At 36.9% G+C, this 23,270-nt stretch overlaps 1 pseudogene; it reads right to left on the bottom strand.

The window, feature by feature from the left end:
- LOC124826205 (protein argonaute 1-like) overlaps positions 1-22,216 on the bottom strand; it is a 55,443-nt pseudogene extending 33,227 nt beyond the window's left edge.
- Between the last annotated feature and the right edge of the window lie 1,054 nt (positions 22,217-23,270).

Raw genomic sequence — 23,270 nt, 5'->3', positions numbered from 1 at the left:
CCTGATAAAGGAAAGGGGGTAGCAAGGCCTAAAAAGAGGCAACGGTAGGCACCAAAGTATGTACTTAGGGTGCCTGCTAGACTACCTACCATTGGTTCCCCCGGTACATCATCTGTGGGGCCTCCTCGTACCCCTACAATACAGCCTCGTACCCCTACAGTACACCCTTCTCCTACTCCTGCAGCACACCCTTCTACTACCCCTACAGCAGACCCTCTTCCTCCTCCTGTCATTATAACCCCCACTCCTCCCCCTGTGGTTATTACCCCCACTCCTCTCCCTGACCCTACGTCTATACCTTCCTCATCTTCTATACCGCCTTCTGAGACTATCACACCATCTGCTGATCTAGATTCAAGTGGTGATGGTGAAGGTCTTGACCCGCCCCTCCATGATCGACCATGGATTGAGCCGTATGGTAAAGGGTAAGATTTTAATCTCTTCATATAATTTGATGTTTATACCTTACTGTTAATTGAAATGACTTTTATTATGCAGGTTTATTCCATCTAGGGTTGCTTCCCAGGCCATCACACGTTCAATTAAGCAACAGTTTTTAAGTCCATGGCCTACTTGGGGAGCAATACCTGATGACGACAGAAAGCCATTCTGGGAGCGCTTTCAGGTGAACAATCCATTAAACTAATTGTCCCTCTTATTTTAGTATGTTCATTAATCAATGTTTGTTCTGTTTAATGTTACAGATGAAGGTGCAGTGGAAACCTGAACATGAAACACAGATACACAGAAATTTCCACATGAAAGCATCTCATCGGCTGTCAGAGATGTTTAGGGATGCCCGCAATGCAGGAGAGCGCCCTTACTGGCTGGGCGAACAAATTTGGAACTCTTTACTGGCTCATTGGAATACAGTAGAGTTTCGCAATAAGTGTGCCAAGGCGCAGAGAAACATAGCATCTGAAAAGGGTGGCACCCTGCATACTGGTGGGTCGATAACCACTCATGAGCATGCCATTCGTATGGTAAAACTTCATTACATAACTTTTTCTTTCATATATAAGTTATGTATTTTCTATTTCATATGTACACTTCTAATTACAAATTATCTTACAGGCACAAGCTCTGGGACGGGCGGTCCATGTTGATGAGGTCTTTGCACAGACTCATGTAAGGAAGGGAACTAATCAATTCGTTGATGAAAGATCTCGGAAGACTCATGTAAGCAAATTCCACACTATAAGACTTACTAATTTTTCATTTATGTCATTCTATCATTCCCTAACATTGCTTTTAATGTTTCAACAGGAAGAATTTTCTACGAGACTTTCACAGGTTAGATCTGAACATGAGTCAGCTCCTACGCCGGATGATGGCAGTAATGCAGAAGATGACATCCGTAGGACACAGTGCTGGGTCGACATCGTTGGTGGGAAGAAAAAGGGACGGGTGTACGGTGCAGGACAACTTGCTGCAAACTATACAACATCGAGAGGAGGTACTCTGAAGCACCAAACTTCTTCCACCACTACTCCTGACGAGGTCGTTCTCCGCCTCACGCAGGCACTCGAGCAACGTGACCAGGAAATCACTGATCTGAGAGCAGAGTTTACAAACTTTAAGGCCCTAGTCATGAGAGTGTTGCCTCGAACTTCACAAGATGAATTCAATATCCCTCCGACCCAGCCACGACCCTCCTTGTCACCCGCTGCCTCTCAGCAGCCCACATCAGTCCAACCCTCATTAGTCCAACCTTCATCAGTCCAACCCACACCAGTCCAGCCATCAATAGAGGAGCAGGATGATGAAGATCATTCTGATGATAACTATGTACATTATTAGCTTCATTTTGTTATTACTTGTTATACAAACATTTCGATATTAGAACATTTGATGTTTAGATCATTTCGATGTTAGATCAACTGGATGACTTTGGATGTTAGAACATCATTATTCCATATTGTTTTATGTTTTAACTATAAATACATGTTCAACTAATTAATGGATGTTCTATGGATATTATTGATCAATGATTGCATCTTTGAGATGCACATTATGCAGGTCTGTATGTGCTTGAAAATTGTTATGCAGGTCTGTTTGTGTATGAAAATTGCTATGCAGGTCTATTTATGTTGTAGGTTTCATAATAAATACAAATGTGTCTCACATCTCCCTCGAACTTACCGAAGGCTTTTGCCATTCGATAAATACCCACGTTCGCTGATTACCGAAGGCTTCTGCCCTTCGGTAATTACCGAAGGGCGGAAGCCCTCGGTAAAAGTTAGCGACAAGGGATTTACCGAGGGCTTTTTGGCCGTCGATAAGCCGTTTGTAAATGCCTTCTACCGACGGTTTTGGGCTGACTCCGAGGGCTTGTGGCCTTCGATAATGTCGTTCTTTTTTGTAGTGTAAGGATCTTAAAGGTATGCATTGTGATATACAGTCTGCATGATGTAGAGAGAGGTTACATTGGGAAATAAATAACTGACAAAGAACGAATCATAAACTTTTTAGTCTAAACAGAAATTGCCACATGGAAAGACACTAGTGTAGAAACGACTTTAGACGTCTGTTATTTTGGGCTTTTAATGTCTGATCTCTGTCTGACGTCTATATGGGTGACGTTAATGAGACGTCGGACCCTTTAGGTCAGGCGTCTCTATAGACGTCGAATCTATATAGGTAAGACGTCTATATAGACGTCGGACCCATACAGGTCAGATGTCTCTAAGGTTGCTCCTGACTCTTGGTGATTCGAGTTTACAACTTTATATTTTAGTTGAAGAGAATGTATTGTACATTTCTTTTATTGGATGGTTTTAAAAATGTAGTGGAGGGAATTGGAGGAGTACAAAACACAAGAAATCGCCGCCAAAGAACGCCGCCCAAGGACACGAGAATAACTGCACCAAAACCCAACGAAAACGCATTTTAATCAGTTCAAATGAAAGATAATGTATCAAAGAGTGATGTAATCGGACTAAAATTAATTTAAAACGGTGCAAAAGTGAGAAAACGAACCTGAAAAGTGTAACCCGTAAAGAGAAAACGCGACGAAGATGATGAACAATGAGTGTAAGACCCTTGTAAACTCAAAATTTTACCAAGTTGTAAAAATTTCAAGTTGTAGTGTAAAATAGAATGCTGTCAAAATTTGACATAGTTTACTATTTTATGTATAACTTTTTATACAATTAATATTTTGGGTTGATTCTTTTTCCATTGGAAATTAGACTCAAAGAGCTTCGATTCGAGTACTCATACGCCTAATTCCGACTTCGGGAAGGGGTTCAACCGATCTGTCAAAGTTGTGACAGATGTGCTGTTTGAGTTTTTTCTTTGCTGGAACAATCGATTAACAGCTGTAGTTAATCGATTGTTACAGAGAAAATTTCGTGTTTTAACCTCTGGACTCGTGTTAATCGATTAGCACTTGAGTTAATCGATTAGCTACGTCAGTTATGGAAACATAACAGCCTGGAACACGTTTTTTTGAGCGTGCAAGGTTGGGGAATCTTCCCACAAACCATTCTTTCCGGATTTTGGGCTGGAAAATGGATTAGGATGGCCAGATGTTGGTCTTTTATTGCTAAATTACAATATCTTGGGTCCTAGCTTATCTTGGAGCCATTTCTTTAAATCCAAATCAGATTTGGAAATTTGGGGAGAGTGGAGAGCTTTTTGGTGTGAGGAGAACGAAACTCTAAGTGTGCAGAGGTGTTGGAGCTTGCTTGGTCTACCAAGGAAAGGAGGAGTTACTCTCTTGGAAGAAGAAGTTAAGATCTTCAAGAGGTAAGGGGAGCTAACTTATCTCTTCTGTGATTATTTGTGTGCAGAATTTACTTGATGAATATGTGTTTTCTTATGGGTAAATGTTGAGTATTAAGAATTTGAGAATGAGAAATTGGGATTATCGTATACATAGGCATGCCATGATTTTAATTGGTTGACTTGAAGGGATCCTTGTGTTACAACTTTGATCTATGAATCTTGATTAAGTTATATGATGAAATATTGGTGGAAATTGATGGATCTATGTTGAATTGATGGTGGGATTTTATTCTTTTATGTTGGTATATGTGGATGGAAAGTTTTGAACCAATTTGGTCATGAAATGGGGTTGTATATAATAGAAGTTTATCTCACTGTATTTTGATTTGCGAAAATGGATTGAAGATTGATGAAGGTGAGAGTTATATAAGTTGTTTTCAGATTTGGATGTGGCACATTTTGGGATTTTGAGTGGTGGAAGCTACTCCTTTCCTTTGTTTTCTTGAATTTAGAAAGTGGTATGTGCAAACTGTTTTGGGATAAGTTGCAGTACGTTATTGATCTGTTTTGGTGTTTAAAATCTTGGAGGAAAGATCATTGTTGGGTGCTGAATGTTGGGTTACAAGTTGTTAGAAAATTATGCAGGGATATGTGGTTGTTGGATAGTTAAAAGAGTTGATTTTTGCATGAGAAATTGGATAGGATGATTTTATGATGTTTCTGGCTGATTGTGGAGTGGTAATAGACTCCAAATATGTTTGAAAACATGTTAGAAGTGTTGAATATGTACTGGAAATCAAATCTGGAAAATTCTGGGTGAAAAACCAGAATCTGGTTGCTGTCTGGACTTGTTCTGGGTAAATTACGAACTGCTAATCGATTAACATGCAGTGTTAATCGATTAACACGCACCTGCACTTTGCAGAATTTGTTTTTGATAGTTTTGGGGGTTCCGGATGTCCGTTTTGGACGTTCTCTAGGTCGTTTTGGGGGTTCTTGACCCTTCTGGAGCTGTTGGTGATGGTTTCAAAGCTGTTTGAGTTACTTAAATATGGGTATAAAAAGGATATAAAGAAAAAGTGTTATATATAAACTATTTTGAACTGTTTGATGCATTTGTTGAATGTAGAAATGTTGTGTGATCCATATGAAATTGTAAAAGGATATGAGGATGAGGTTTTCATGGTTAAGTCTTGTTGAAACCATGGTTGGATATGAATTGATTATGAATTTCATGATGTATGAGATGATTATTGGATGACAATAAAAATGTTGGATCTGTGATGGATTTAAGTTTATTGATTTTTGGAGGATTGATTATCATGAATATGAGAAGAGTCATGGTTGAGAGTGAAAGGATTCATAGTGTTGGCCTGAAATACATGTGCTGAAAAGTTTAAGGTTAGGTTGTTTAATCTTGATTTTGTGATGTAAAGTGTTTGAAAAATGTAGTTTTTGATGAAAGTAGGTTTTGGAATCATATTATGTGTGGTTATGATGGAAAATCTTGGTTTTATACCACTGTAAGAAAGGGATTGCGAAAAATAGGAAGTATTGGGGTCTTGTATGCTGTCTGGACCTGTTCTGGGTAAATTACGAACTGCTAATCGATTAACATGCAGTGTTAATCGATTAACACGCACCTGCACTTTGCAGAATTTGTTTTTGATAGTTTTGGGGGTTCCGGACGTCCGTTTTGGACGTTCTCTAGGTCGTTTTGGGGGTTCTTGACCCTTCCGGAACTGTTGGTGATGGTTTCAAAGCTGTTTGAGTTACCTAAATATGAGTATTAAAAGGATATAAAGAAAATGTGTTATGTGTACACTGTTTTGAATTGTTTGATATATCTATTTGATATGGGAATGTTGGGTGATCTGTTTGAGATTGCAAATTGATATGAGAATGATGTTTGGATGGTTAAGTACTGTTGAAATCATAGTTGTATATGATTTGATCATGAGTTTCATGTTAAATGAAGAATTGAGGTTATTAATGATATGGTATTGTGATAGTCTCACTTATGCATTTGAATATATTGAATATATGCTAAGTTCATGGTTGGCGAATATGTGATGATGATATGATATGGGCGTTATGGTATGGTTGGATTGGTATTGTAAGGATTATTGTATATGGGTATTTTGGTCAGATGATGTTATTAAACGAGTGGTGGATAGTAAGCGTTGTGCGTGTTGTCCCGGGGAATCTCTTTAGGTGAGTGATGGGGGGTATACTTGTACTTGTCCGGGGAAGCTCTTGTTCAGAGTGATGGAGGGTGACATTGTGTACTTGCCCGGGGAATCTCCCTATAGAGTGATGGGAAGCAGCACTACACATTGGGGTAATGTGTAACCGCCCGGGGAATCTCTTACATTTATGTAAGAGTGATGGGGGTGACGTGGGGTACTAGTCTGGTGAAGCTCGAGATAATTAAATTGGCGTTGTGCTTGCGGGCCCGGGGAATCTCTTTAGGCGAGTGATGAGGGGTATACTTGCACTTGTCCGGGGAAGCTCTTAATTAGAGTGATGGAGGGTGACTGGTGTACTTGCTCGGGGAATCTCCCTATAGAGTGATGGGAAGCAGCACTACACATTAGGGTAATGTGTAACGGCCCGGGGAAGCTCTGAAAAGAGTGATGGGAGTGACGCTAGTACATATTTGTGTATGTATTTTGATTGATCTGTAATATTGGTGGATGTAGTCTGATTTATTTTGTAATACATGTTGGTGTATGCATTCTAATTTGATATTTTGATACATATTGGGATATGCATATGGTTGAAGCATAATTCGTACTCGGGTATATAGTTCGATCTGGTTAAGGTGTGGATGATAGCATGTTATTATGAGTATGTTATGATGTATAAGAATTGTATTTTGTTAGCTCACCCTTGCTTGTTTGTGCATGTGAATGCGATGATCGTATAATGTGTGATGTTATACGGGAGCAGATGTTATTGCAGATGTGATGGCTGATGTTTCTGAACATGCATAAAGGATGAAAGAGAGATGGGATATATGACTGGGAATGTATTTGTTTATATTCGATCCTGACTATTTAAACGTTTTATTTTCGGAATAATCGGTTTGTAATAAATATCGTACTATATTTTTCCGTTGAGGTTGAATATTAAAATTTGAATTTTTACTTATGTGTTTTACGGAAAAAAAAAAAAATTTAGTCGACGTAACACCAAATTTCGGGGTGTTACACTTGTGGTATCAGAGCAGTGATTCTTTTTCGAAAATAAAATTTTAAGGATTGGGGAGTGAGAAATTCTATCATGCATTCTTGTAATTTTCTTGTTTGTTTATGAAATTGATTGTGTCATTACTATGCGTGTAAAGAGCATCATGTCTCAGAGAACTGAGAATTGCAACTCTCACAATGTGACTGAGAGAATCGAAGGAATTGTTAGTGTAGCTTCTTATGAGAAACTAGTGTAAACTAGAGTTTTCTACAACACATATCGAGTTAGATCTCAACCAGTTTAGTCTGTGTTGGAATCACGATCTTTTGGCTGGACACAAGTTCAAGGAGAACTTGATTTTCTACCATCCTAAGGTTTAGATTTCATCCTAGGAATGTATTGGTTGATTGCAAATCACATTCTTCTCGACTGTGGACGACAACAGTTGGTGTTTCCGGACTCTGACGATTTTAAGTTGATCACAACTAAGGAAGCCTTGAAGGAGGTCAGTAATGGAGCCACATGTTTTGTAGTGATGGCTCAGGAGAAGAAGAAGAGTCCTGGAGAAAAAGCAATGAGAATCCCAGTGGTAGAGGAGTTTACGGATGTCTTTCCGGATGAAATTCCAGGATTACCACCAAGCAGAGAAGTAGAGTTCTCCATTGATCTAGTCCCAGGAGCTGGACCAGTGTCTGTGGCCCCGTACAGGATGGCTCCGGTAGAATTGGTCGAACTAAAGAAGCAGATTGAAGAGTTGTTAGAAAAGAAATTCATCAGGCCAAGTGTTTCACCTTGGGGGGCACCAGTACTATTAGTGAAAAAGAAAGATGGAAGTTCGAGGTTATGCATTGACTACCGGCAGTTAAACAAGCTGACGATCAAGAACAAGTATCCATTACCGAGGATTGAAGACTTGTTGGATCAATTGCGTGGAGCTAGCGTGTTCTCAAAGATCGACTTAAGGTCTGGGTACCATCAAATCCTAGTGAAGCCTGAAGACATACAGAAGACAGCCTTTCGGTCACGTTACGGTCACTACGAGTTTGTGGTGATGCCGTTCGGAGTGACCAATGCTCCTGCAATATTTATGGATTACATGAATCGAATCTTCCGGCCTTGGTTAGATAAGTTTGTTGTTGTGTTCATAGACGACATTCTCATTTATTCTAAGGATCAGGAAGAGCATGCTAAACATTTGAGGACAGTGTTAGAAACACTCAGGGAGCACCAGTTGTTCGGGAAATTATCCAAGTGCGAGTTTTGGTTGGGTGAGGTACAGTTTCTAGGTCATGTGATTTCTGCCCAAGGAATTTCTGTGGATCCAACCAAAGTAGAAGCAGTGTTGAAGTGGGAACGTCCAAAAACAGTATCCGAAGTGAGGAGCTTTGTTGGCCTGGCCGGGTACTACAGGAGATTTGTCAAAGATTTCTCAAGGATAGTAGGTCCACTGACGCAGTTGACTCGGAAGGACCAACCATTCTCTTGGACAAACAAGTGTGAAGCAAGCTTTGAAGAGATGAAGAGAAGGCTGACAAGTGCTCCAGTGCTAATGATCCCAGATACTTCGAAGGTTTTTGAAGTGTTTTGTGACGCTTCACACCAAGGACTCGGATGTGTGTTAATGCAAGAAAAGAGACCAGTGGCCTACGCATCGAGGCAATTGAAGGTACATGAAAGGAATTACCCAACACACGATCTCGAGTTAGCCGCTGTTGTTTTCGCTCTGAAGGCTTGGAGACATTATCTTTATGGATCACGTTTTCAGGTCTTTAGTGATCATAAGAGCTTGAAGTATCTTTTCGATCAGAAGGAGTTAAATATGAGGCAGAGAAGATGGATGGAATACTTAAAGGACTTTGACTTTGACTTACAGTACCATCCAGGAAAGGCAAATGTTGTTGCAGATGCTTTGAGCAGGAAGCGGATACAGATGTCAGCTATGATGGTTAAGGAACTAGAGCTAATCGAAAAGTTTAGAGATATGAACTTGGGTTTACAGTTGAACCAAGATCATATTTGGTGTAGTCATTTGAAGATCACAAGTGACTTCTTGGAGAAGATTAAAGCAGAGCAAAAAGAAGACGCAAACTTACAACAGACGGTGGAGTTGTTAGGGACAGAGCAGGCTAAGGATTTTAGTCTAGGAGCTGACGGAGTTTTGCGGTTCAGAAACAGGGTGTGTGTTCCAGCAAAGTTGGAATTGATAAGAAAGATTCTGGAAGAAGGACATAAGAGTCGTCTTAGCATACATCCTGGTATGACTAAGATGTACAAGGACATGAAGGATTCTTTTTGGTGGACTGGAATGAAAAAGGATGTGGCGGAATTTGTCTCCTCTTGTCTAACTTGTCAGAAGGCTAAGATTGAGCATCAAAGACCAGGAGGAATGCTGCAACAGTTAGAAATTCCCCAATGGAAGTGGGATGACATATCAATGGACTTTGTGACTCATTTACCAAGGTCCCCGAGAGGTCATGACTCTATATGGGTGATTGTGGACAGGTTGACAAAGTGTGCTCATTTCTTACCCATCAACCAGAAGATGTCATTGGATAAGCTAGCAGAACTTTACATTAAGGAGATAATAAGGTTGCATGGAATACCCAAGAGCATTATTTCAGATCGTGATCCAAGATTTACGTCAAGATTTTGGAAGAGGATGCAAGAATCTTTGGGTACAGAGTTAAGGATGAGTTCAGCTTATCATCCCCAAACGGATGGACAGTCTGAAAGGACTATACAATCCTTGGAAGATTTGCTGAGAGCATGTGTACTGGATCACTTAGGAAGTTGGAGTGAGGTGTTACCTTTGGTGGAGTTCACGTACAACAATAGCTTTCACGCGAGCATTGGAATGGCACCGTATGAAGCTCTCTATGGGAGGAGGTGTAGGACGCCTTTGTGCTGGTTCCAAGATGGGGAAGTAATATCGGTGGGTCCAGAGTTGTTACAGAAGACAACCGAGAAGGTTAAGCTGATACAAGGAAGGATGCGTGCAACACAGAGTAGGCAGAAGTCTTATGCAGACAAACGACGGAGACCTCTTGAGTTCGAGGTGGGAGATCATGTTTTTCTGCGAGTCTCTCAGATGACAGGAGTTGGAAGAGCCATCAAGTCAAGGAAGTTATCTCCGAAGTTTCTTGGACCATTTCAGATTATCAAAAGGATAGGACCAGTAGCATATGAAATTGCACTACCTCCTCAATTGGAAAATTTACACAATGTGTTTCACGTTTCTCAGTTGAGGAAGTATGTGTCAAACCCTGATCATGTGCTCGAATTGGATGATGTCCAAATCAGAGAAGATTTGTCATTTGATACAAAACCTGTGCGAATACTGGATGTTCAGTCAAAGCAGTTGAGAGGGAAGGATATTCGTACAGTGAAAGTGTTGTGGAATGAGAAGACTGAGGAAATGACTTGGGAATTGGAAGAGGAAATGAAAAATCTTTATCCTCATCTTTTTGGTTAACAAGTACAATTTTCGAGGACGAAAATTTTTAAAGGAGGGGAGAATGTAAGACCCTTGTAAACTCAAAATTTTACCAAGTTGTAAAAATTTCAAGTTGTAGTGTAAAATAGAATGCTGTCAAAATTTGACATAGTTTACTATTTTATGTATAACTTTTTATACAATTAATATTTTGGGTTGATTCTTTTTCCATTGGAAAGTAGACTCAAAGAGCTTCGATTCGAGTACTCATACGCCTAATTCCGACTTCGGGAAGGGGTTCAACCGATCTGTCAAAGTTGTGACAGATGTGCTGTTTGAGTTTTTCTTTGCTGGAACAATCGATTAACAGCTGTAGTTAATCGATTGTTACAGAGAAAATTTCGTGTTTTAACCTCTGGACTCGTGTTAATCAATTAGCACTTGAGTTAATCGATTAGCTACGTCAGTTATGGAAACATAACAGCCTGGAACACGTTTTTTTGAGCGTGCAAGGTTGGGGAATCTTCCCACAAACCATTCTTTCTGGATTTTGGGCTGGAAAATGGATTAGGATGGCCAGATGTTGGTCTTTTATTGCTAAATTACAATATCTTGGGTCCTAGCTTATCTTGGAGCCATTTCTTTAAATCCAAATCAGATTTGGAAATTTGGGGAGAGTGGAGAGCTTTTTGGTGTGAGGAGAACGAAACTCTAAGTGTGCAGAGGTGTTGGAGCTTGCTTGGTCTACCAAGGAAAGGAGGAGTTACTCTCTTGGAAGAAGAAGTTAAGATCTTCAAGAGGTAAGGGGAGCTAACTTATCTCTTCTGTGATTATTTGTGTGCAGAATTTACTTGATGAATATGTGTTTTCTTATGGGTAAATGTTGAGTATTAAGAATTTGAGAATGAGAAATTGGGATTATCGTATACATAGGCATGCCATGATTTTAATTGGTTGACTTGAAGGGATCCTTGTGTTACAACTTTGATCTATGAATCTTGATTAAGTTATATGATGAAATATTGGTGGAAATTGATGGATCTATGTTGAATTGATGGTGGGATTTTATTCTTTTATGTTGGTATATGTGGATGGAAAGTTTTGAACCAATTTGGTCATGAAATGGGGTTGTATATAATAGAAGTTTATCTCACTGTATTTTGATTTGCGAAAATGGATTGAAGATTGATGAAGGTGAGAGTTATATAAGTTGTTTTCAGATTTGGATGTGGCACATTTTGGGATTTTGAGTGGTGGAAGCTACTCCTTTCCTTTGTTTTCTTGAATTTAGAAAGTGGTATGTGCAAACTGTTTTGGGATAAGTTGCAGTACGTTATTGATCTGTTTTGGTGTTTAAAATCTTGGAGGAAAGATCATTGTTGGGTGCTGAATGTTGGGTTACAAGTTGTTAGAAAATTATGCAGGGATATGTGGTTGTTGGATAGTTAAAAGAGTTGATTTTTGCATGAGAAATTGGATAGGATGATTTTATGATGTTTCTGGCTGATTGTGGAGTGGTAATAGACTCCAAATATGTTTGAAAACATGTTAGAAGTGTTGAATATGTACTGGAAATCAAATCTGGAAAATTCTGGGTGAAAAACCAGAATCTGGTTGCTGTCTGGACTTGTTCTGGGTAAATTACGAACTGCTAATCGATTAACATGCAGTGTTAATCGATTAACACGCACCTGCACTTTGCAGAATTTGTTTTTGATAGTTTTGGGGGTTCCGGATGTCCGTTTTGGACGTTCTCTAGGTCGTTTTGGGGGTTCTTGACCCTTCTGGAGCTGTTGGTGATGGTTTCAAAGCTGTTTGAGTTACTTAAATATGGGTATAAAAAGGATATAAAGAAAAAGTGTTATATATAAACTATTTTGAACTGTTTGATGCATTTGTTGAATGTAGAAATGTTGTGTGATCCATATGAAATTGTAAAAGGATATGAGGATGAGGTTTTCATGGTTAAGTCTTGTTGAAACCATGGTTGGATATGAATTGATTATGAATTTCATGATGTATGAGATGATTATTGGATGACAATAAAAATGTTGGATCTGTGATGGATTTAAGTTTATTGATTTTTGGAGGATTGATTATCATGAATATGAGAAGAGTCATGGTTGAGAGTGAAAGGATTCATAGTGTTGGCCTGAAATACATGTGCTGAAAAGTTTAAGGTTAGGTTGTTTAATCTTGATTTTGTGATGTAAAGTGTTTGAAAAATGTAGTTTTTGATGAAAGTAGGTTTTGGAATCATATTATGTGTGGTTATGATGGAAAATCTTGGTTTTATACCACTGTAAGAAAGGGATTGCGAAAAATAGGAAGTATTGGGGTCTTGTATGCTGTCTGGACCTGTTCTGGGTAAATTACGAACTGCTAATCGATTAACATGCAGTGTTAATCGATTAACACGCACCTGCACTTTGCAGAATTTGTTTTTGATAGTTTTGGGGGTTCCGGACGTCCGTTTTGGACGTTCTCTAGGTCGTTTTGGGGGTTCTTGACCCTTCCGGAACTGTTGGTGATGGTTTCAAAGCTGTTTGAGTTACCTAAATATGAGTATTAAAAGGATATAAAGAAAATGTGTTATGTGTACACTGTTTTGAATTGTTTGATATATCTATTTGATATGGGAATGTTGGGTGATCTGTTTGAGATTGCAAATTGATATGAGAATGATGTTTGGATGGTTAAGTACTGTTGAAATCATAGTTGTATATGATTTGATCATGAGTTTCATGTTAAATGAAGAATTGAGGTTATTAATGATATGGTATTGTGATAGTCTCACTTATGCATTTGAATATATTGAATATATGCTAAGTTCATGGTTGGCGAATATGTGATGATGATATGATATGGGCGTTATGGTATGGTTGGATTGGTATTGTAAGGATTATTGTATATGGGTATTTTGGTCAGATGATGTTATTAAACGAGTGGTGGATAGTAAGCGTTGTGCGTGTTGTCCCGGGGAATCTCTTTAGGTGAGTGATGGGGGGTATACTTGTACTTGTCCGGGGAAGCTCTTGTTCAGAGTGATGGAGGGTGACATTGTGTACTTGCCCGGGGAATCTCCCTATAGAGTGATGGGAAGCAGCACTACACATTGGGGTAATGTGTAACCGCCCGGGGAATCTCTTACATTTATGTAAGAGTGATGGGGGTGACGTGGGGTACTAGTCTGGTGAAGCTCGAGATAATTAAATTGGCGTTGTGCTTGCGGGCCCGGGGAATCTCTTTAGGCGAGTGATGAGGGGTATACTTGCACTTGTCCGGGGAAGCTCTTAATTAGAGTGATGGAGGGTGACTGGTGTACTTGCTCGGGGAATCTCCCTATAGAGTGATGGGAAGCAGCACTACACATTAGGGTAATGTGTAACGGCCCGGGGAAGCTCTGAAAAGAGTGATGGGAGTGACGCTAGTACATATTTGTGTATGTATTTTGATTGATCTGTAATATTGGTGGATGTAGTCTGATTTATTTTGTAATACATGTTGGTGTATGCATTCTAATTTGATATTTTGATACATATTGGGATATGCATATGGTTGAAGCATAATTCGTACTCGGGTATATAGTTCGATCTGGTTAAGGTGTGGATGATAGCATGTTATTATGAGTATGTTATGATGTATAAGAATTGTATTTTGTTAGCTCACCCTTGCTTGTTTGTGCATGTGAATGCGATGATCGTATAATGTGTGATGTTATACGGGAGCAGATGTTATTGCAGATGTGATGGCTGATGTTTCTGAACATGCATAAGGGATGAAAGAGAGATGGGATATATGACTGGGAATGTATTTGTTTATATTCGATCCTGACTATTTAAACGTTTTATTTTCGGAATAATCGGTTTGTAATAAATATCGTACTATATTTTTCCGTTGAGGTTGAATATTAAAATTTGAATTTTTACTTATGTGTTTTACGGAAAAAAAAAAAAATTTAGTCGACGTAACACCAAATTTCGGGGTGTTACAATGAGTGCATGTAACGGCTGTCTCGCTTTCACGTTGTTTTAATGGCGAAATTTAGAAGTCGGTTCCCCCAATTAACAGACGTCTAAAGTGCTTTAGAAGTTGAAGTGGCGGGATCGGACCTCTAATGGGAGTCAAAAAGTGACTTTTACAATTTCTGGGTTTAGAGTTTAGACGTCGGTTCCCCCAATTAATAGACGTCTAAAGTGCTTTAGAAGTCGGAGTGGCGGGATCGGACGTCTAAAGGGAGTCAAAAAGTGACTTTTAAAATTTTTGGGTTTAGGGTTTAGACGTCGGTTTCCCCAATTAACAAATGTCTAAAGTGCTTTAGAAGTCGGAGTGGCAGGATCGGACGTCTAAAGGGATCAAAAAGTGACTTCTGGGTTTAGGGTTTTAGACTTCGGTTCCCCAATAACAAACATCTAAATAGAATAAAAAAATATTTTTTATTAACTTTTTCATTTAGTTTTGGCGTCTATTCGGGGGAGCCGACGTATATGAGTATTTAGACGTCGGGCCCTTCCATAGCCGACGTCTAAATAGTTGTTTTATTTACGAAGAATGCCACCGATCATTTTTACGTTAGATATTCGAGGGTCAGACGTCTAAAGAGTGACGTTAAAGGTCTTTTCTGCACTAGTGAGAATACAAACATAACACCTCACTGATTTTAGAAAAAATAAACAATGTAATCCGAAAACATCAACTACCTGCATGATATCACGCTCCCTCTCAACAAGATGCTGGCATATAAATTTCAAAAGAGCGGTGATCTGTCTTTCATTCAACCTCTTAGAATATCTCTGCCCTTCCACAATCTTGCATACCTAATCCAGAGAAGCTATTAGCTAAAGCAGGCTAGTCCAACAAAAATAGCAAAAAACTAACAAAACGAGGGAGCTTATCTCCATTGTCAAATAGTTTGGCCTTTGTGTATTCCCAACTTACAGACAAGGCCACTGAGTATGTTGAATGACAAAACCATATGTCTCATAGAAGTACTCTACAACAGATTTCATAGTTCCTCTTTCATCTATAGGGAACCTAAATCCGAACCAAAACCAAATCAATATAAAATCTCATTCCATAAAATAAAAATTGCCACACATACTCACGTCAACTCTCTTGTTGCCTGAGAAGTCACCACTGCGGCTGCGCGGGTCCCCTCTCCTCCCTCACCGCCGACACCTCCCCGGATATCACCAACGACGTCGCGGGGTTCATCAGCGACGGCGTCACCATGCCAAGCCGCGCCGCCAACGCGTCCTCCCCTCCGCCACCGAACATTGACCTCTTCACCACCTTGATGTGGTTTCAATGTGAATTCGTGATTAGGGTTTTGGAAATGCGAAAACTCAAAAAAACAGAAGTGGTGCACTGAAGCTGGTGAAAGCACGGGCGCGGAGGAGTGTTCTCGGAGTGTTCGGAGGGAGGAGTGCCGAGAAATTAGAGATGAGAGGGAACGAGAGGGAACGAGAAGGGAACGTAATAATAGGAGCGTTCGCAGGTTTAGAGACGCAGAAGAGAGGAACGAGATGAGAGGGAACGTTGAAATGAAATTAGGGAAATGTGAAAAATTAGAAAGGAGGAGATATTATAACTGATTTCTAAAACTCCATTATAATACATTAAGAAATTTCCAACAGGTGCTTATATCTATGTAATAATATGTTTTGAACTTAAATATTATAATTGATCTACAAAATAATGTCTTAAACTTATATATATGTTTGCCACCGCGTTTCATATTATAACTGATTTACAAAACTACATTATAATATATCTTATTTTTTATTATCATTCTACCACCTATCAACCTATTATGATGGATAATTTTTATCCATCATAAAATAGTATTTTTCTACTAATTCTAAAGCCTCTCGAAAATAAGTTATAATGACAATATTAAAATTTATTCAACCTTTTGACCTTGATATTTTGTAAAACCAATACATAAACAACTTATGGCATTGGTTCGAAACCAATCACAACCTAAAACCTGATAAAAATTAAATATTTAAAATTGAAAGTTTTAATATTTAGGAGAATGTGAGTTCGTAGTAGAGTCTATGACCTCAATTCATAAAGAATCATAACCTAAAAGAGTCTAACAACCTCGCGATTATTCCGTAGACTTTTTTAAGTTGTTTTTTTTACTGACACTTATAATTTCTCAAAATTTATGAACGTGCAACCGGATTATGTTATGCTTTAATTTTTTTGGAAATCGAACCCTATTAAGTGCGTTAAAAGGCCAGTTCTGTACAAGTAGTACTAAATTAAAATTAAAGACAGTTTTAGAAATTTGAGAAGATTAACTAATTATAAATATTTTAACATATTGAGGAATTTTCTTTTTACATGTTATAAAGTTCAAAATATGGAATGGTTTTCATACATAAAATCACAAGTGTTTTGCTTTTTATAATAGTTTTTCTTCTTAACTTTAGCATGAGTTTGGAGTAGGGATGGCAACGGGTCGGGTCGGGCACGGGTAGTGCCTACCTGCAACCCGACCCGTCGGATAAAATCGTACCCGTTACCCGACCCGTTACCTGTCGGGTATCCGTTTAAAAAATACCCGAGAATATCTGCAAAAAATAGAAAAAAAATATTTAATACATTTTAAAAATAAATTTAAATAAAAATACAAATATATATATATATATATATATATATAATATAATATAAATTAAATGTAAATTAACATTTAATTTTAATTAAATTTAAACTAATAAAATATTATTTTATTTTATTTTTAATTAAATTTAATTAAAAAATATATAAATTATTTATTTTTTAATTTTTTGCGGGTAACGGGTACCCGCGGGGCGGATAGTATACTACCCGTACCCGACCCGTTTAGAAGCGGGTATTAAAATACTCGCTACCCGTTACCCGCGGGTAGTAAATATCCGCGGATAGTTACTACCCGCCGCAGATTTTACCCGCGGGCACGGGTACCTGCGGGTAAAATTGCCATCCCTAGTTTGGAGTGACCCCATATTTTTCTTTCTCTTTTTTTTTTTCGTGTAATGAGAATTATATTTAACATGAACTTGTTATAATAAGAGAGATAAAAAGAAAAATTAAATGTGTGATAAAAATCAAGATATTTGTATATCTTTACTTTTTTTTCTAATGAGTTGTTACTTTTTAAAAATATTTTTTTAACTATGAAAATGTAAAAACGAAAATAAAAACAAACCTCGCACTAGTACAGTCAGGGGAAACGACAGCGGTTATTTTTGTCTATAGGCAGCGGTTTTTGAACCGAGGCATATTCAGGCGAGGCAAAAAGTCTAATACTTTTGGCCTCAGTTTAGAACCGAGGCATAAAAGGAAAGGATTTTGCCTCGGTTCAGCCTTAACCAAAGCAGCAAAGTTTTTGGTTTTTTTAATTTTTTTTTCGTTGGACTTTATGCCTCGGTTCCCTTGAACCGAGGCAGTATGTCCCACTCTACTGCCTCGGTTGTAGCTGGAACCGAGGCAGTAGACTTTTTTTTTTCTCATCCGCAAGACTTTCTGCTTCGGGTGTGACCATAACCGAGGCCATAAGGGGTCTTTCTACTTCGGTTATGACGTGAACCGAGACATATATCCTTATTTTTTTTTAAAATGAGGTCTGTTTCTGGAACATTCCCAACCACCGAGGCATATATCCTTGTTTTTTAAAATGAGGTCTTTCTGCCTCGGTTTTTAAAAACAATCGAAGCAGTAGCGAATATATGCCTCGGGTAGACAAGAAACCGAAGCTAAAATAGCCAATGACACCGGTTCTAAAGCAACCGAGGTCGTAACTCTTGGACAAAACGGATGGAAGTTTCAAAAAGGTCTTCAAAAAGTGGTACGGGGCAGAGGTTGCAGAGGCGTTATGCCTCGGTTCTGAAAGGAACCGAAGCAATATAGGCTTTTATAACTTTGTCAGTTGCGTGTTCAATCAGTTGCAGTGAGTTGCAGGCGTGAGTTGCAGGCGTGTTCAGTGCGTGGCAGAGGCTTTATGCCTCGGTTCTCATAAAAAGCGAAGTAGTAACGTCTTCGGTAGGTGGTATTAGACACCGATTTTGAAATGAACAAAGTGGTATTCCAATTATGCTTCGGTTAGTCATGCAACCGAGGCCTATAAGTTTAACTTAATTTCAAGTCTGTCACCGCGTACTGATAGGCAGCAGTTTGTTATAAAACAAGATATAATGTGTGAGTTTAAAAGCAAATATTCTACTAGTGTCGTCATGGATCAGTAGAATGTGAACATTAACTTAGTAAAAGACTTCGCTTATGGTTTTGGTTCTAGTTAACCAGTGCTCTTAGGGTATTCGTTAAGAATAACTAATATACATTGAGTTTTAAAAAAATTGATAGTTAACTCGGGCATTAAATGAATTCTGACCTTAATAATTGTTAATTCAATTTTATTTTATTTAGAGGACAAAAATGTCTATAAATGTTAAAAATATAATTAAATAATAAAATACTTTTAATATTTTGTATAATTTTTTTTTCTTTATAACCATTTTCCTTTCATTTTAGTGGGCTAAAAATTAAAATATAATTAAATTTAAAAAAATTAACATAGAAAACAATAAATGAAAATAAAAAAATAAGCAACTAAATATATCAACTATCAAGTAAGTGTTAATCATCTAAAATTAAAAAAAAAACAATTCAAATATAAATTTGAGACTGTTTTTTTCTTCAACTTTTCGAGAACCTTTTGCAACATTTTTTTAACTTAACAAAATCTCCTCTATTAAAAATACAAATAATATTTTAATATAAAAATTATTAATATAAAGACATAAAGCTAACAATATAAGAAATTTAATTTAAAAAAAAGTATTATTGTCTTTAGAAAATCTATTATATAAATTTATATTATTTTAATTAATGAAGTTAATAATTTCAAATTTTAACTTAAATAATAAAAAATTATTAATTATACTTTAAACAGTAGTTACTGTATCCAAGTGAATTAAAGGTCATAACAAAATCTATGAGAGATTTTCTTAAAACTGTCATAATATATTTTAAAAATAATTTTAATTTTATCATTGCATTTAGCCTATAACATGTCTCTCAAAATACATTATAATAACTTTTACTTTATTATGAAAATGTCACGTATCATAATAAATCATTATAAAATTCCTTTCTTTCCGTAGTCTGAGTAAAGAACTAGCATTCTTCAATTGGACTTGATGCTATTATTAATCTTTGAGGAGAATTTTCCCCTCCTTTGGTTTCAGTGCCTTTCCTTTGCATTCATTTATTGCCTCCAATTTTATTTTTATTGGGTTGATTTAGTGTATTAGAATACATTTGGTTGCAGAGATAAATGCTTGTGTGTGCCTCTAGGATTACTTGGAAGGTTGTGTATTTAATATTTGTTTATATTTTCTTAATTTAATACCCAACATCTACCATATACAATCAAAATCTTTCTCACTTTTTTGGTTAAATTTTAGTTCACATTAGTGAAGCTTCCTTATAGTTGACGGGTCCAGCACAAGTAAGAGATTATTAGTTGCATTATTTAAAAGTATGATTGCATGTTTCAAAAATTTGAACTTGATTTTGTCTCTCTATACTCGTCACACCAATTTTTAATCAATTTCCTGCCCTCTTAATCAGTCATTCAGCTTTATTTTGTTTACAAAACTCCTTTTCTTCTAGATTAGAGAATGTGTGTTAGAGAATATAGCATCCAATAATAAAAAAATATTAAATTATTTATTTAATCTTTTTAAATTTATACATTCATGAATATCAATGCATATTTGAACAGTATTCGGTTGCACCATTGTTTTATCAATTAATAGTCAAAAACCTATTAGCTTGAACGAGTCCAATAAAGATATATAAGAAATTAAAAAATTCAACACTTCAATTTAGTTCTTCAAGTAATGGATTCCTATAATATATTAAATTATCATGCTGCTGACTTCAATCAATAACTTTGTCTTGACAAATTCAAGAGAAATACAATATTCGAATTAGTTAACAGTTCATTATTTCACCCATAGGTTATGATTATTTTTGTTACTCACACTAATCTTTTAGTACACGTAGAGTGAATGATTATTTTATCTAATTAAAATTTATGGTAATAAATCTATATTTCTAAATGTATAACTTGCATTATAATTAAAGCTTATAATAAATTAATATTGTGAATATTTAAATTATATTTTTTTTTATGTATAATAACAAATTTATACAGTGATAAAAGGATAGTTTTCATCATTGGTGTTTTTTAATTAAAATATACAAATTAATATTAGAACTAAAGCTACTAAAAATAATAAATTAAATTCTCAAAAGTGTTCTTTTTCAAGGAAAAATAGTAAAAAGCTATCACTGAAGAATAACTACCAAAAATAGTTTCCTTCAAGATAAATATTTTATGTTAACTTATTTAAACATATAAATATATTTTAGTTTAAAAGTATTCATTTAATTTTTTTTTCTAGAGCCTAAACTATGTGCAAATACAGAGATGAAGCCTTATGGATGATAATTTTTACAACCAATAGTAATATTAAATGATGTTGGGCTCTGGATAATTTCATTTGTATTACCAATTGGGATAATTTGGAAAGAGCATATTTTAATTAAGCACTTGTTCAATAACTTCTTATAACAGATTTTTCAAACATTGACTGTCAAATTTAATGATATGAACTAAAAATAGCTTGAAGATCATAATCTCTTGTGTCTTTAAAATGACCCTGGAAACTTTGAAACTTGGAATATACGTTAAGATAAATAAAACATTTGGAACGATACGCTTATTGATTAGTGAGGTAGTTAAATAATGTCCATTGAATCGTCAATATATATATATATATATATATATATATATATATATATATATATATATATATATATATATATATCATTTAATGATGTAAATGCACTATTTTTATAATATTTTAGTCTTACGAATAACGAGCTAAATGAATCAGTTTACAAATCAAGGCTTACTAATTTAGTTATGACTTTTAAACTCACTTAAAGAAATATATAAAACTACAGTGACAATTTTAAAATTTGACAATTTAAGTATGTATATATAGTATAGACTTAACAGTTAACACTCAGGACCGTTCGATCTATCTGCTACATATACAATGGTCAATTAGGTTAAATGATTTTATTGATGTTGGGTCATAATTGGGCCAGCGTTTAAGTTATTATTGAGCCAATAGTCCTGTAAATTATAAAATAATAGTAGAATGATTAAAAGATATTAATTAAAAATATTTGATTAAAGATATTGATAAGCTGTTTGTAAGTAATTAAACAAATCTAAAGGTAAGTTTGTTTTTATTTTATTGGATCTATGCTAGTTTAGGATTCATGGGATGACTTATAAATATAAGGTTAAGGCCAAAAGCCAGGTACGTTCTACTAGATCCAAAATACTCAATTGTGATAAATAATTCACTAAACCACGCCTAATTTGAGCGTCCGAGTGCCTTTTGCAGGCACCTCACTCTCTGATCAAAATTGAAAGCGTTCGGAGCAGGCGACTCAAGCACTGGAAGGCAAGAAGGACATGTCGTAAATAGATCTCTCAGCCCTACACATATCCACACAAGAACATTTTGGCGCCCATAGTGGGGCCTAAAGAAATAGAAGAAATCCAATGGTGACCATGAGAAACATGAAGGAGCAACAAAGCACCAGAGAAGTGATTAGAGACATGCAAGCATAGGTATTCGGCCATTCGACCTCACAGGTGTTCAGCCACTCGGCCTCATAGGTGTTCGTCCACTCGGCCTCACAGGTGTTTGGTCCTTCGACCTCAACTGCTCGGCCTTCCATGGCCTCAAATACTTTAGCCAAATCTGGCATTAAGTCTTCAACCATTTAACCATTCGGCCATTCGGCCTCACAATGCAGATGACAGGATGATGGACACAAATCACTTGGCCAATCGAGAGCTTACCATTTGGGCCACCTCACAAAACCCAGGGAATGTTATCGGAAAAACTTCTGGTCCAAACTGAGGTGATAAAAGTTCTCAGCGAACTATCACTCTCGTTTAGAAATCCCAGGGAATGTTATCCGAAAAACTCCTGGTCCAAACCGAGGTGACAAAAGTTCTCAGCGAATTGTCACTCTCGTATACAAAACCAACGAAACGCTATCCGAAAAACTTCTGGTCTAAAACCGAGCAGAAAAGTCTCGTCAACAAAACCGAGATTATGTTATCCGAAAAACTCCTTGTCCAAACCGAGGTGATAAAAATTCTCAGCGAACTGTCACTCTTGTCCAGAAAACCAAGGAAATGTTATCCGAAAAAATCCTGGTCCAAACCGAGGTGATTAAAGCTCTCGCGAACTGTCACTCTCATCTAGAAAACCTAGGGAATGTTATCCGAAAAACTCATGGTCCATGAAAGCTCTAGCGATTTTCATGGATTACATGAATTGGATATTTTGGTTGTGTCTTGATAAGTTTGTTGTCATGTTTATTGACGATATTATCATCTATTATTGGGAGGAGCATGCTGAACACCTAAGGATGACATTGAAGACTATGAGAGGGGATCAATTGTATGGGAAGTTTTCAAAGTGTGAGTTTGGGTTGGTGGAAGTCTAGTTCTTGGGGCATATATGTAATTTTTGAACAAGGAATTGTAGTGGACCCATTTAAGGTTGAGGTTGTATTGAAATGGGAATGACCAACTACGATAGCAGAAGTGAGAAGCTTTGTGGGGTTGACAGGTTATTATCGGAGGTTTGTGGAAGGATTCTCGAAGAGAGTAGGGCCGTTGACACAGTTAAGTCGTAAGAATCAACCATTTATTTGGACAGAAAAATGTGAGTCAACTTTTGAGGAGATGATGAAGAAGTTAACCTCTGCTCCAGTGTTGATGATTCCAAACACTGAGAAAGTTTTGAGGTGTACTGTGATGCAT

The sequence above is a fragment of the Vigna umbellata genome, chromosome 8 (genome assembly GCF_029865625.1).
Source record: "Vigna umbellata cultivar VRB3 chromosome 8, Vumbellata_1.0, whole genome shotgun sequence".
NCBI classification, from domain to species: Eukaryota; Viridiplantae; Streptophyta; class Magnoliopsida; order Fabales; family Fabaceae; genus Vigna; species Vigna umbellata.
Note: the sequence above shows the minus strand (reverse complement) of the source record. Positions and strands in the feature narration are given on the sequence as shown.